General features: G+C 44.7%; 1 long non-coding RNA gene across 1 annotated transcript in view; it reads right to left on the bottom strand.

Annotated features, from left to right (window-relative positions):
• LOC128348226 (uncharacterized) overlaps positions 1-11,264 on the bottom strand; it is a 66,971-nt gene extending 55,707 nt beyond the window's left edge. Inside the window, exons 1-2 of the long non-coding RNA XR_008318011.1 lie at positions 11,056-11,264; positions 9,023-9,118 (exon numbers count right to left, since the gene is read on the bottom strand). This is a non-coding gene — a long non-coding RNA (uncharacterized LOC128348226). The remainder of the gene's footprint in view (positions 1-9,022; positions 9,119-11,055) is intronic.
• Between the last annotated feature and the right edge of the window lie 1,256 nt (positions 11,265-12,520).

Raw genomic sequence — 12,520 nt, 5'->3', positions numbered from 1 at the left:
CACTTAGGGAAATGTGTGAGCAATCCTGGGAAGGGTGGGATACAAGTGTGACAAATAAATAAACATTCCAGAGGAAAACACATCCGCTCAGCAAAATTCTAGCAATGCTTACTTTGGGAAAGTCCCAGAAGTTTGTGAAGAGCTTTTCTGAACTACCCGAGTCCTGCGATTCAAGATCTTGCCTTTTTTCTCACTGCAAGGCCAGCTCAGGCTAAGTGGGAGTTACTCAACTAACTCGGCCTCCCCAGTCAGCTCAGAGCCAAACGCCTCAGACCCTTAAGAGTGAGAAGGAAACCGACATCAGAGCTGGCAGCATTCACGTAGGGTTTATCCATCTGATCACAATCCTACCACCATCTGTTTTCTGTGTCTTCCTGGGCACAACTCCAAGCTTCTAACAATATGCAGCTTGATAGATCTCTCTCTCTCTCTCTCTCTCTCTCTCTCTCTCTCTCTCTCTCTCTCTCTCTCTCTCCTCAGGATGTCTTATTTGCTGCTGCATCTCTCAGACAGCAACGGTTCCAACTGAGTATTTGGAGGCCCTGCAAGCAACAGCCATCCTGCCCTGCCCTGCTTCGTCTCCAGAGGGCCACTTGCAGCAAGGCCTGCCCCTGCCCATAAAACGAGGCTGCTGCTCTTAAGTGAAAGCTAATGGCTTTGCTGGCTTTGGAGAGTATCCTCTCCCGGAGGCAGAGGCAGCACTTCCGCAGCCCACAGCTGCCAAGCCCAAGGGCCGCAGACAGTATTATGGTAACCCCCACTACCTGGGTGGCAACCAACACATCTGCTGCCTGAATGAACTACGGAGTTAGACCCTCCGTCCTACTCTGCAGGAGGCTGCCTTGATTGCTGCCACAGGGGGAAGGTAGAGCGGTGCATTGGATTTCACAGCAATCTACTTGCTTCCTCCTGCAAGAAGCCCAGTACCCACAGAGTTTTCTACAAGGAGAGAAAGCACACAGCACAGTGAAGTCACTTCAGATCAGACTCTTCTGTCTAATAAGTAACAGAAGAGACAGAATTCCAGGCATATCGTGGTCTCCCAGCCTGTAAGCAGAGGTGCACCTAGGTCATTTTGGAGCCTGGACCTAAAGGCTTTTGGAGGGGGCCCCTCCTACTCAAGTTAAGCATCATCTCCCTACACACAGACACCATGACACACCCAGTATTTTTAACATGTGGGTTCTTGAGGGCACAAACAGCAACTGAACTCACAAGAATGTAAGAATATAAAGCAGGTATATTTATGCAAATATGCATTAGCAGAAACATTTCAATACCCAACTTAACATATTCCCATCCAACAAATTTCTTTCCCCACTCCCACTTTTTTTCTCTAAAGCAGATGTCATGATCAACCACCTGGAGCAAGTCACAGTCACGCCCAGCTGCCCGGGACAGTAACCACACCACCCGGGATAAATTAAAGAGGATTTGGGGGTGTGGAGGCCCAAGGGGGTGTGGAGGACCTGGACCTCGGCTCTGCCTATAAGGCAGCTGTGACAAATGCAGACCTCCACCATCTTGAAGAAGTGAGAGCATCACTCCCCAATATCTAACAGACCCTCCCTCCACCAATTCCCTAATCTTATCTGACACAGGAGATATGGCCTCACACTACCCAGAGGGGAGGAAATTATAATACTCTTTGAACTCGGACTGGGGTGAGACCCACTGTCGCCTGAGCCCAGCTCACCCCCTCACTCATGGCTTTAAAGCTAGAGGACAAAGGCCTGGCCAGTGTTCACCCTTTTCCATCAGCAAATGGATGTTCCATGGGAGAAGCTGGAGAGATTAATGCTCCCTCAGCCAAGGACCTGCCTACTGATAGACTAAGGTAAAATTCAGTGCTAGTCAGTTAGTAAATGTTTTTTGTATTTTCTTTTGAATTCCTGTATTCCTTTCTTTACTCCCAGTTTCACCCTATTTTCTCCCAATTCCTTATTCTGTGTGCAACTATTGTTTCTTAATAAAGTTCATATAAGTGGTGGCTTCAGTCTGATTTAACAGGTTCTGAGGGTTACTTGCAAAACTCTTCGTCATGTGTCTCGTCAGGTCATTTGCTACTCTTGAGTTGATTTCAGAATAAACTCTTGTTGTCTAGAGCTGGGTTGTGTGGACTCTGGCTGTACAGTGCCTGTAATTCCCAAGCCGGACAGTTCTAGGTTGTTGAAGCCGTATCTAAGCCTGGTCAGATGTCAGTCTTCAACTGGTGGCAGCCTACCTTGAAGGAGCAGCGTGCTCCTAGATTTGGGATCAGAGCAATCTCTCTACTGAGGGTAGATCCCAGGGAAACGTAGTCACCCCCGTTCTGCCACAGCAGCCCTCCCAGACAAGGAGGAGAACAGCAGTGAATCCTGATTGTACTTTTCCACATGGTACTTGCATGGACTATTTCTTCACTGTGACAAGCTGGGAGAGGATGGGTAAGGAGGCTACTGAAGGGAGGATAGAAACTGCCAACTTAGCTCACCATCCTTCCACTTTACTTGGGCCTAAACTTGCCGGGGGGGGGGCAGGATCTTGGGCTGCAAGGCCATTGCTATATCTAAAAGAACTGAGTATAAATCACAGATCATTCTCAAGGATGTTTATATAAACCTACTTCCTGAATGGAGTGTCCTGATTTTGTAAGAGTTGCTGGACTCAATCAGAAGCGGTGTTAGCTCTTTGAACCGACATTCTGAGTTGCCTAGATCCTCCCCAAGCAGAAAGAGAGTGGTGGCAGGGGAGAGAAATAACTTGTACAGGAAACTCTAGGACTTGTATTTTGAGAGGCAGAGAGATATGAGCAAACTTATGTGACCTTGGGCCGGTTCAGATGAACACCAAGTGCAACATGTGATCAAAATGGGATCATGCCAAGAGCACATCCATCCAGATGTCAATGGAGGATGTCCTGAAGTGCCGTCAGGATGTCATTTAACTGTGTGAGGGGATGTTCATGCAAATCTCTTTCCTACACAAGCTCCAAAATGCTGTTTAAATAGGGGGTTTAGAGCACATATAGAGGGGCAATTCAGATGTGATTAAAGGATGCTCTGACAGCACATTGTGATGTCTTCCAGTGATGTCAGGGTAGGCAGGCTCTTGGCACAACCCTGTCCTGATTATACGTTGTGGCCACATCTGAACCAGCCCCTTCTCTCTTGAGAATGAAAAGTCCCAGAATTCCTTAGTGTCTGCTGGTATTTCTTGTTCATAGACAGGAGAAGCCCACAGGAAAAACGGAAAGACTGGAAGGAGAGTGAGCACAAAGGGGTTTGACACACTGCCTCAGGTGTTCAGAGATGTTGAGCCGTCCGTGGAAGGCCAAAACATGTATGAATAATGAATTGGACATAGAAAAACTGAGTCTAGATCCCAGTGACTAGGGACTATGTTTGAACGATGTTTGCCACTGCCATGTCTGAATATTTAAGAAGTCGGAAACAAACAGAGCTTAAACAAAAGGAACTAAAGAAGCTAAAGGTCACCAGTCAGTCCTCCAGTTTCCCCAAAATTGACAAGAGTGTTTTGATGGGGGCAAGAGGATCTGTCTTACAAGTTTTTGTACTGGTCCTAGAGAGATGATGCATGGGCTCTGAATTAAACTGGCCAATTTTATGGAATTTAGCATCACTGTAACAGGGCCTGGCTAGTTCATAAACTTATGGAAAACTGCTAGTTGGTGACCTTTTTGGAGAAATCTTGGATGACTCCCTTTCTATCCCACTCACTTCACTGGGCTTTTATCAATGCAGCCTTGTGCCCACCTAAAGAGAGCCAGATTTTCTCAAGCAACCCAGCTGAGCCTATGGTACTATTAGCATTGCATTTGGTATTAGGGCAACAATAGTAGAACTTCGATTCCAACAACTTTTCTGTCATCTACTGAAAAATAACACCAAGACATCTCAGAGGCAAAAAATAAATAAAAATTGGGGGGGTGGGGGGAGAATTGAAAAAATGAATAAATCCTGAGGTAATATTGTTTACTAAAAAAAACCCCCTATTTCAAGTTAAAACACTGCCAGTAACTTTATCCAAAACACACAGCTTGCTCCTGGTTTGTGTTCAAAACCTCAGCTAAAAGAAAAATAATGCTTTATTATGCGAATTAGGAGGATTTAACATTTGTGTTTTAACAACCTGTGCAATCATACTATCATTTTTTCTTAAACAGACCTTTGCCCTTTCCACTAAATGCAAAGAAAGAACACAATTGATTCTGGCTGCAAGGGCTATGGCTGCTTTAGATTAAGTAAAATAAACCAGTCCTGCCAGATGATCAATTTAAAATCTTTACCCTAGCCTTAACATTCCCAGGATTTGTTCAAAACTCTCCGTGTGTGTGTGTGTGTGTGTGTGTGTGTGTGTGTGTGTGTGTATTTTCAATCGTAGCCCCTACCTGCATCCTTCTTTTTTCTCTCAGGGCAAAATTGGATGTGGTGTTAAATGTATCATTGTCTAGTTAGAGGTTTATTTTCAAAGTAAAATATTAGCTGCATGGGGTCCAATTCAGATTGGGACTGTAGGCATTCACACATTATGTTCAACACGTGTACAGCGAGTGTACAGTGTACATAGTTACAGATTTATACACAGGTACAGTCATTCACATGTTATGTTGAACATAAGTACAAAAGTACACTTCCTATCTGCACCATGCATCTGAAGGACCTGTATCCAGGTTCACTTTTAAAATGAACACAAGCACAGTCGTTCAGACAGACACATGTACAAGTGTACAGACATTTGTGCACTCGTACAGCATAATGACTGAATCGGGCTTGTGATGCTGAGGTAGGAGATGTCAAAATCTTTACCCCCACTTAAAATCCTACCCTCTAAAGCTCCTAAGGATCTCCGAATACCCAAGAAAAGCTGCTCTTGAGATTTGAGAGACTGTTAGGAATGGCATGGGATGTGGCAAGAGGAGTCAAAGTCCCCAAGCATCTGTTGCAAGCATCTTCCATGATAGAAGTTCCACACATAAAAGATGAACATGTTGGGAAGTGGCAGCCAATCACAGTTTTGCATTGTGTGTACATCTGCCAGAATAAATAGATATATACTTCATATATTACATGGACATAGACATGGACAGCTGATGCAGTTTCCTCTACTGAAATGACAGCTATGCTTGACAATCATCACAGGTTGAGCAGCCATTAAGATTATGCTGCTTACGGCGACCAAATTAATGTTTAGTCCAGAGATCCCATTGACAGAACATGGATCTGGCTAGCAGAGCAGCACAGTCTTAAAGGCTGCTCATTTAATGATTATTTTCAAACAAAGTTAGGGTTGGAAAGGGACTTACTAAGGGCATTTCCACATGTCACCCCCAGTGGCAACAGTACCATGGAGAAAAGATACAAAACAGGAAGTGACTCATTGAAGAAGTACTTCCTGTTGCAGGGTTTTAAAGCTAACATTGCTGTTTTGACAGCATAATAAATCTGCTTTTCCATGTAGAAAAGCCACATTTGGCATAGGGATCAACCCTTTAGGTGCAGATAGCGTCTCAGTGGGTGTAACTGGCACATAGGAAAGGAGTTGCAGCACAGTGGTTGAGCACTTTATTTAACACAGAAGGTCTCGGGGTCAATCCCTGGCATTTCCAGGTAGGCCAGAAAAAGATCTATTTTTGAAATTCTGGCAAGCCACTGCCAGTTAGTGTAGACAATTCTGAGCTAGATGGACCAGTGGTATGATCCACTATATAATATCTTCATACGTTCTCTGTTAAGCCAGAGGAGCAATCAATCACAGAATGCAATGTTTTGAAGTGTCCTGAGTGGAGGTTACATTCACCACAGGGTTACCACCAAACTATACAGTATCTGTATGGAGAATTCACTGCCTCATCCCAGCTGTAACACTTAGCTGCAACTCTTTCTTCATAGGATGCAGCCAGCAATGTAGTACGCCACCCCCACTAACAGTCACTAGAAACATGAATAGTGAAATAAGCCACAACAGGATGGCCATATTCCATGAGGTACGAGCAAGAGGTAATAACAGGGGTGGTGGAGAATCAGGCGCATAACAACGATAGGGCAGGGGGAGACAGTTGTCTGGGGGCCCCACTGCCTTGGGGGGCCCCCCAGAGGCACCTCATGTGACTCCCCATTGCCCCCTGCCCAGCCCCAAGGCCCCTCAGCCACTTGCCCTGTTCCCCGTCTCTCCAGCTTGTTCTCCTGGCCGGCAATCGAGCAGCAGACAAGCTGCAAAGAGCTCCTTTTCTCCCGCCTCTCAGCTGATCGGCGGGTGGGCGGGGCTTCCACGGAGGCCTGGTGTAGGCCTCTGTGAAGCCTGAACTGCAGTAGGGCCCGAGCCAGCCAGGAAGGAGGAGGCAGCCAGAGAGGCCTCCACTGTTCTCTGCAGCAGAAGATCCCCTGCTGCCAGGTAGAGTGTGAACTCCTTTTTGTGGTTACCTTCCCCCCCCCCCCATATATAGGCATCTGCTTGCCATAGGGCTTTGATATGGGGGGGGGGGGAGGGACTGAGAAGTCTCTGAATATTTATTTTTAAACAGCTTGGAAAATTTGTTGGCTTTAAAAAAACTATCTAAAAAGTCCTATAAGTGGCTTGTTTCATGGCAAAAAATTACAAAAACTTCTGGAAGAAACAGTATTATATTTATTTTATTCATTCATTCATTCATAAATGCACTTATGTTCAAGTTGTTTTGCAACCCAGAAGGTCTGAGTGAGAACTGTGAAGCATGTCTTCTGCTTTTATTTTATTTTATTTTTCTTGTGTGTGAACTGCTCCCCAATAACTTGCAGGGACTTCAGGGTAAATCTGGCCAACATGTGAATGCAGCACCTCCATTCCAGAGGAGATGTGTGTTAAAGGGCTTTAAAAGCCTCCTGTGAAAAACCTCCTGGAATCGAACTTGACTGAATTTGTTCAGAATTCTGAGAAAACAAACATAGGCTCACCCTGCATGGTTGAAAGTCTCCTTTGCTAATCTGCAGCGAGGGGGCCATTTTAATCATTCATCTTTCTAGTGTGTTCTAGGCATTAAAAGTAAAACAAATGTATAGTACTCAATGTATATCACTATATATTGTGATGTGTGCGTGTGTGTATTCAGTGAAATGTATTTCCAGGCAGCATACTTATTTTGGAATATCAGACTTAAATCCTTGGGGGCCTGGGGTGTGCGGAGGCCCTGGACTTTGAGTGGGGGGGCCCATTTTAAAATCTCGTCTCTGGGCCCACTCCAACCTTGCTACGCCCCTGTGGAGAATTAACTATGGTGATCCTCATTTTGGAAGTATCCCTGTGGGAAATGAAACATTTACTTCCACTCTAAGTGCTCTAGTCAAGCTGCTTGGCCTTGAGGAAGAACCAATAAGAAACAAACTATCTGTAACAGAGTTTATTCTCATTGGCTGACATGAAGGCCAGCCCTACATCAATGTTAGGGACTTGTCAGGGCTGCTGCACAACTTGAAAGACAGTCCCAACAGTGTCGCACAATGGGGCAGTTGCAGAATGAGTGTTTAAGCAATGGAAGTAGTGCAGCATGACTGCCTGGAAATGTTTTAAAGTTGTTCCACAGCTACCCCCTCACACTACACTGTCAGGGCGGCTGGCCTTTAAGTTGTGCACCCAGTGGGTCCTTAACATTGGTTGAGGACTGGTCTTCATGCTGCCCACTAGTTTTTAAACATTCTCAATGACAGAGCCTGCAAACCTTTCAAAGGAAATAGTTCCATTGCTCAATTATTCCTATTATCATCAGAAGAAAAAATTATGGGTCCTTTCCTCCAGTTTTAAGCCTAAACATAATCTTTTCCTATGCTCTATGGCAAGAGGCCACCCATGAGAATTAACTCTCAGTCCTCCCATCTTCTTCCAACAAATATTCAGTTATGTAAATCAAATAGCTGGATTTGATTACTGAAGCTTTGTGCTATATTGGTTAGTTGGTTTGTTATGCACATACCATCAGCATTGTTTTAGTTTCCAGATCGAGTAACTATGGATGTACTTGGACAAACCAGCATGCATTTCACGGTGCTTGCTGGTGGGTAGGGTGTCCTTTGGGTCCAATTCTCAATCCCCCCAGATTGTTCTGAGATTCGCAGCCAATGAATACCACCGTTGGTGAATACTATTGTTTAAGCTTAGCCTATATTGCATTCTGTGGATATTCCTGCTAGAATATCCTGATTGTTAGAAAGCTAGTAAACATAACCACTTGTGGTGTTTTTATGCATGAAGACTTAAATAGCCTTTGAGGTTCTCCCATGTATTAAATTAATGCCTGAAGGTTGTTCATGTGGGAGAGAAAGTAGAGAAGAGGCATTTGTAATATGAATGAGCATTCTAGCCAATGTAGACTTTACATTCATATTACAAATTGAAAGATTGGCAGTGATCTGCCACAGACAATCATGCAAGGCAAAGGTGCTGCCTACAGTATTGTCTGTGATCAGTCAATAGTTGAACCTTCTGCAGTCACAGAAATCTTGTATTTAATCTCTTCCTGGCCATGGGTCTGTCCTTCCTTCTTCAACATCACAGTCTTTCATAAATGAGAATTATGCCTTTGCACCCATAAATTGAGACACTGTGTTGTTTTGGTCTACTAATTTGATTTTGCATTAGCTAAATCTGGTTGTTTCATAATCCCACCTGAAGGACCCCTTCCTCCTCTCCTTTCCGCAAACCCACCTTTTTATTTCATGACACTTCATCAAATATATTGGAGCATATTTGGGTGCAGTTGTGAAAATTCAGCAGGCATTAAGAAAAACCCCAAACCAATTATTCAAGGATGTGTATATGTAGGAAAAACAAATGGAAAACTAGTACCAAAACATGGAGGGAATTAACAGAAATGAAATGGTCTAGAGGCACCCTTAGAAAGCAAAGGCCTTTCCCTCAGCATTTTTCAGCAACAACAAACTTCAGCCTGTCCCACATCCTCCAATAAATGTTATTCCCACTGCAATTTGGCAGCAGGTCATTGATGCTGCCATGGTGATATCAAGACACCATCCCAGGATAGCTGTCTTACCTTTCAGTGAATGCTTAGAGGAGAATGCCATGGTTGTTTTCATCCGTGTCAACTGGTTAAGCAGTTCTCAGACTTCTGAAAAGGCTCCAAGATATCCTTTAAGAAAATATCCATTTGTCTGTCTTAATAACATACTGGTTAGCACACAGCAAACATGATATCCTGCCCCCTCTCTCTTTCTCTCTCTCTCCCTGCCCCCACCCCTGAACCTTCAGATGCTGCTAGGTGCAGTTTGGAGAATGAGTGTCGCATGTGCCTGCTAGTAAACAGTGTTGCTATAGAGTTGCTGTGCTGAAGCCTTGCCTGAGAAGAGAAAACCTCACATTGCACATTGCTAATTTCACAGACCATCTAAATTAATGAGGATCTTTGCATTCATTTCAGTAATTGTGAATTCCATTGCAATGTATTATCCATCTAACATAAGGCAGTGAGACAACCTGAACCTCTTTCCTGTGACAGATTGGGTAGAAACAACTATAGATTCTGCCTCTTTATAAATGCCATAATTGCGGGACAAATGTCTGTTCACTCCACAATAACTAATCACGCAGCCCTTTGGAACCAGTGTCTTGCAGGGATAAGTACTTGGCCCATTTTATACTGACTGGACTTTAGACTTCTCTAGTCCCTTCCCCCCACCAGATATATATATATATATATATATATATATATATATTTATATATTTATTTATTTTATTATTATTATTATTATTATTATTATTATTATTATTAAGCTCAGTTCCAGTATTCATTAATGCACCAATGGACACATAATAGTTACTAAATAGAAATTGCTAGTCAGGGGTCACATTATGAAACTCTTACATCAGGTGAGTGCAAGAAAAGTCTTTACAGAACACTCCAGAATCCCCTGTCCACCAAACAGTCATTCAAAATTGTGTCCCTAACATTGTACTGTCAGTTAGCTCAGGGCTACTGAAATCAGCAGCACTAAGCATGTGCCCAAGCACTCAGGCTGTGAAATCATATCGGTCCGTTAGGAATATCGGACCAATACTCATGACTGGGCATTATCGGAAGGATTTCCGATATGGTAGGAACATAGGAAGTTGCCATATACTGAGTCAGACCATTGGTCCATCTAGCTCAGTATTGATTACACAGACTGACAGTGGCTTCTCCAAGATTGTACGTATTAGTCTCTCTCAATTCTGTCTTGGAGATGCCAGGGAGGGAACTTGGAACCTTCTGCATGCAAGCATGCAAGCGCTCTTCCTAGAGCACCAGATGCCCTAAGGGGAATCTCTTACAGTGCTCACACATGTAGTATCCCATTCAAATGCAACCAGGGTAGAAACTGCTTAGCAAAGGGGGCAAGGTTCCCTCCCTGGCAGCTCCAGGATAGGGCTGGGAGAGACTCCTGCCTGCATTCTTGGAGAAACTGCTGCCAGGGATCATGGGAACCACCGGGCTTGAAGGCGAGCTTGGTGCTCCCAAGGCGGCTAGCCCGCCTGATTCCCCTTCCCCTTAAATGAGGTTAACTGAGCGAGTGCTCCGTTAACCTCATTTGGTTGCTTGTGTGTCATCGCGGCACACAGCAACACACAAGTAGACCCCCGACCGGGAGGCTCCAAAGAGCCTCCCAAGCCTGGAGATCTCTCCAGGTTGCCCCGCACACTCGCGCAGGGCATCCTGGAACTTCCAGGGGCTGCACAGCCCCCAATCCCCACAGCCCCTGCACGTGATGGAGCCGGCAGTCGTGTGAGCAGCTGATCCGGCCGCCCAGGGCTGCCTTTTGATCGTCCGTGGGGAGAGCGGGCTAAGCAGACTCCACAGACCCAGAAAAAGCTCTTCTCACTGATCGTGAGAAGAGCTTCTTCATGTGCTTCTTGGAAACAAAAGGATGGCATAAATACTCAAAATGCATTAGGCAATTAATGATCTCTCCTTTGAAGTCTCTTTTTCTTTTCTTTTTCCTATTTTCTTTTTCCAGCCCACCAGTGAATCTGCCCTTGCAAGATTCCACACCCATTCATAGCTATTCCCTGGCATTCTGGTGTATATTGTACCTGGTAAAGTCCTCTTCTTCTTTCCTGACCATCAGGAACTATCAGATGATACAATAGAAATCTCAAGTCCCTCCCTTTTGAAGAAACTCTCCCATTCTATTGCCCTGGTTAGTTGTGAGATCAACACAGATATGAGCCGCTGTTATTCTTTGCTCTGCTCCTTGAAACCCCCCTGCTGTGGATTATTGTGGCATCTGTCTAACAAGGCATTGCAGATTATTGCTAGGAGCTGGGATTGTGACATAGGTGGCACAGTAGTTCAGTTCAATTATTCCATTTTAGGAGATTTGCATCCTGCAGTCTGCTAGCTAGGTTGTCTTCTAGGCATGCTGGAATTAAAAGATTAGGAACTGAGAACATGTCATCAGGTAATAAGCAAATGCAGTGTGGAGGCATGGATCAGCTGGGCAGGTGTGAACTTCAGTTGGGGTTAGATTATGCTTTCTAAGGATGTAAAGTAAAGGTAAAGTGTGCCATCAAGTCGGTTTTGACTCCTGGCAACCACAGAGCCCTGTGGTTGTTTTTGCTAGAATACAGGAGTATCAGCATGAAATCTGCCAGTTTAAGTGTGGAAAGCATCATTTGAACAACTAAATTTCTTGTTCTCCACAATGATATGTTGTGTGGGCCATGCTGTCCCTGCAGATCCTGCAAATGCCCAGTTTCTGCCTAGTAGACTACTGAGGAATGGCTCTCTTGTCTTGTGGCCTGTGGGGAATCCAGTCATAGTCCACAGTTACAAACATTTTCACTGTTTTTACTCCGTTTTAGATTTGTTGTGTTTTAAATTCTGCACACTGCCTTGAGATGCACCTATCAGGCAGTATAAAAATCTGATACATAAATAGTCCATGAGACTATGCTGTATGTAAAACAATATTCTGAGTGAATATTCACCCAGCTCCAGTGTGGAATGGAATGCCCAGAAAATGAGCCTAACTAGACCTGTAAAACTGCAGTGCTGTGTGATCAGCAAATGATTTGTAGCAAAACACATAACATTTTCTTTCTCCACTCTACAGGAGGAAGAAAAGAAACCCAGAGACAAATCTTTAAGGGAGGACTGAGGATCTCTGGTAGAGAGTTTTCGACAGATTCATCAGACCATAACACCCAAGATTCTTTGATGGAAAGCCATGTGTCGGGATGCCATGTTACCTGGTCACTTGGGTGGCCCTATGGAGGCTGGAGAAGGGTGTGGCATCCCTCCTCTGAGGCTTTCGTGCCCTTTAGGGGGCAGTGGGGATGAGAAGGGCCCAGGCTGGTTGGATCCCAGTGGGGTTGAGAGGGCAAGGCAGGGAGAGCTGCAGGAAACAGCTCTAGGGAGACAGCTAAGTTGGGTGTGGCAGGAAACAGGAAGCAAGGTCAGGAAGGGGGCGGGGCTGGAAGTTGGCTTGAAGACCTGTCAGCTCTGCACTGGGGTACTTAAAGGCAAGGCAGCTGATAAGGAGAAGTTGCTTCTGAG

Source organism: Hemicordylus capensis, chromosome 2, assembly GCF_027244095.1.
Source record: "Hemicordylus capensis ecotype Gifberg chromosome 2, rHemCap1.1.pri, whole genome shotgun sequence".
NCBI classification, from domain to species: Eukaryota; Metazoa; Chordata; class Lepidosauria; order Squamata; family Cordylidae; genus Hemicordylus; species Hemicordylus capensis.
The sequence above is the reverse complement of the archived record's forward strand: the minus strand, read 5'-3'. Positions and strand labels throughout refer to the sequence as shown.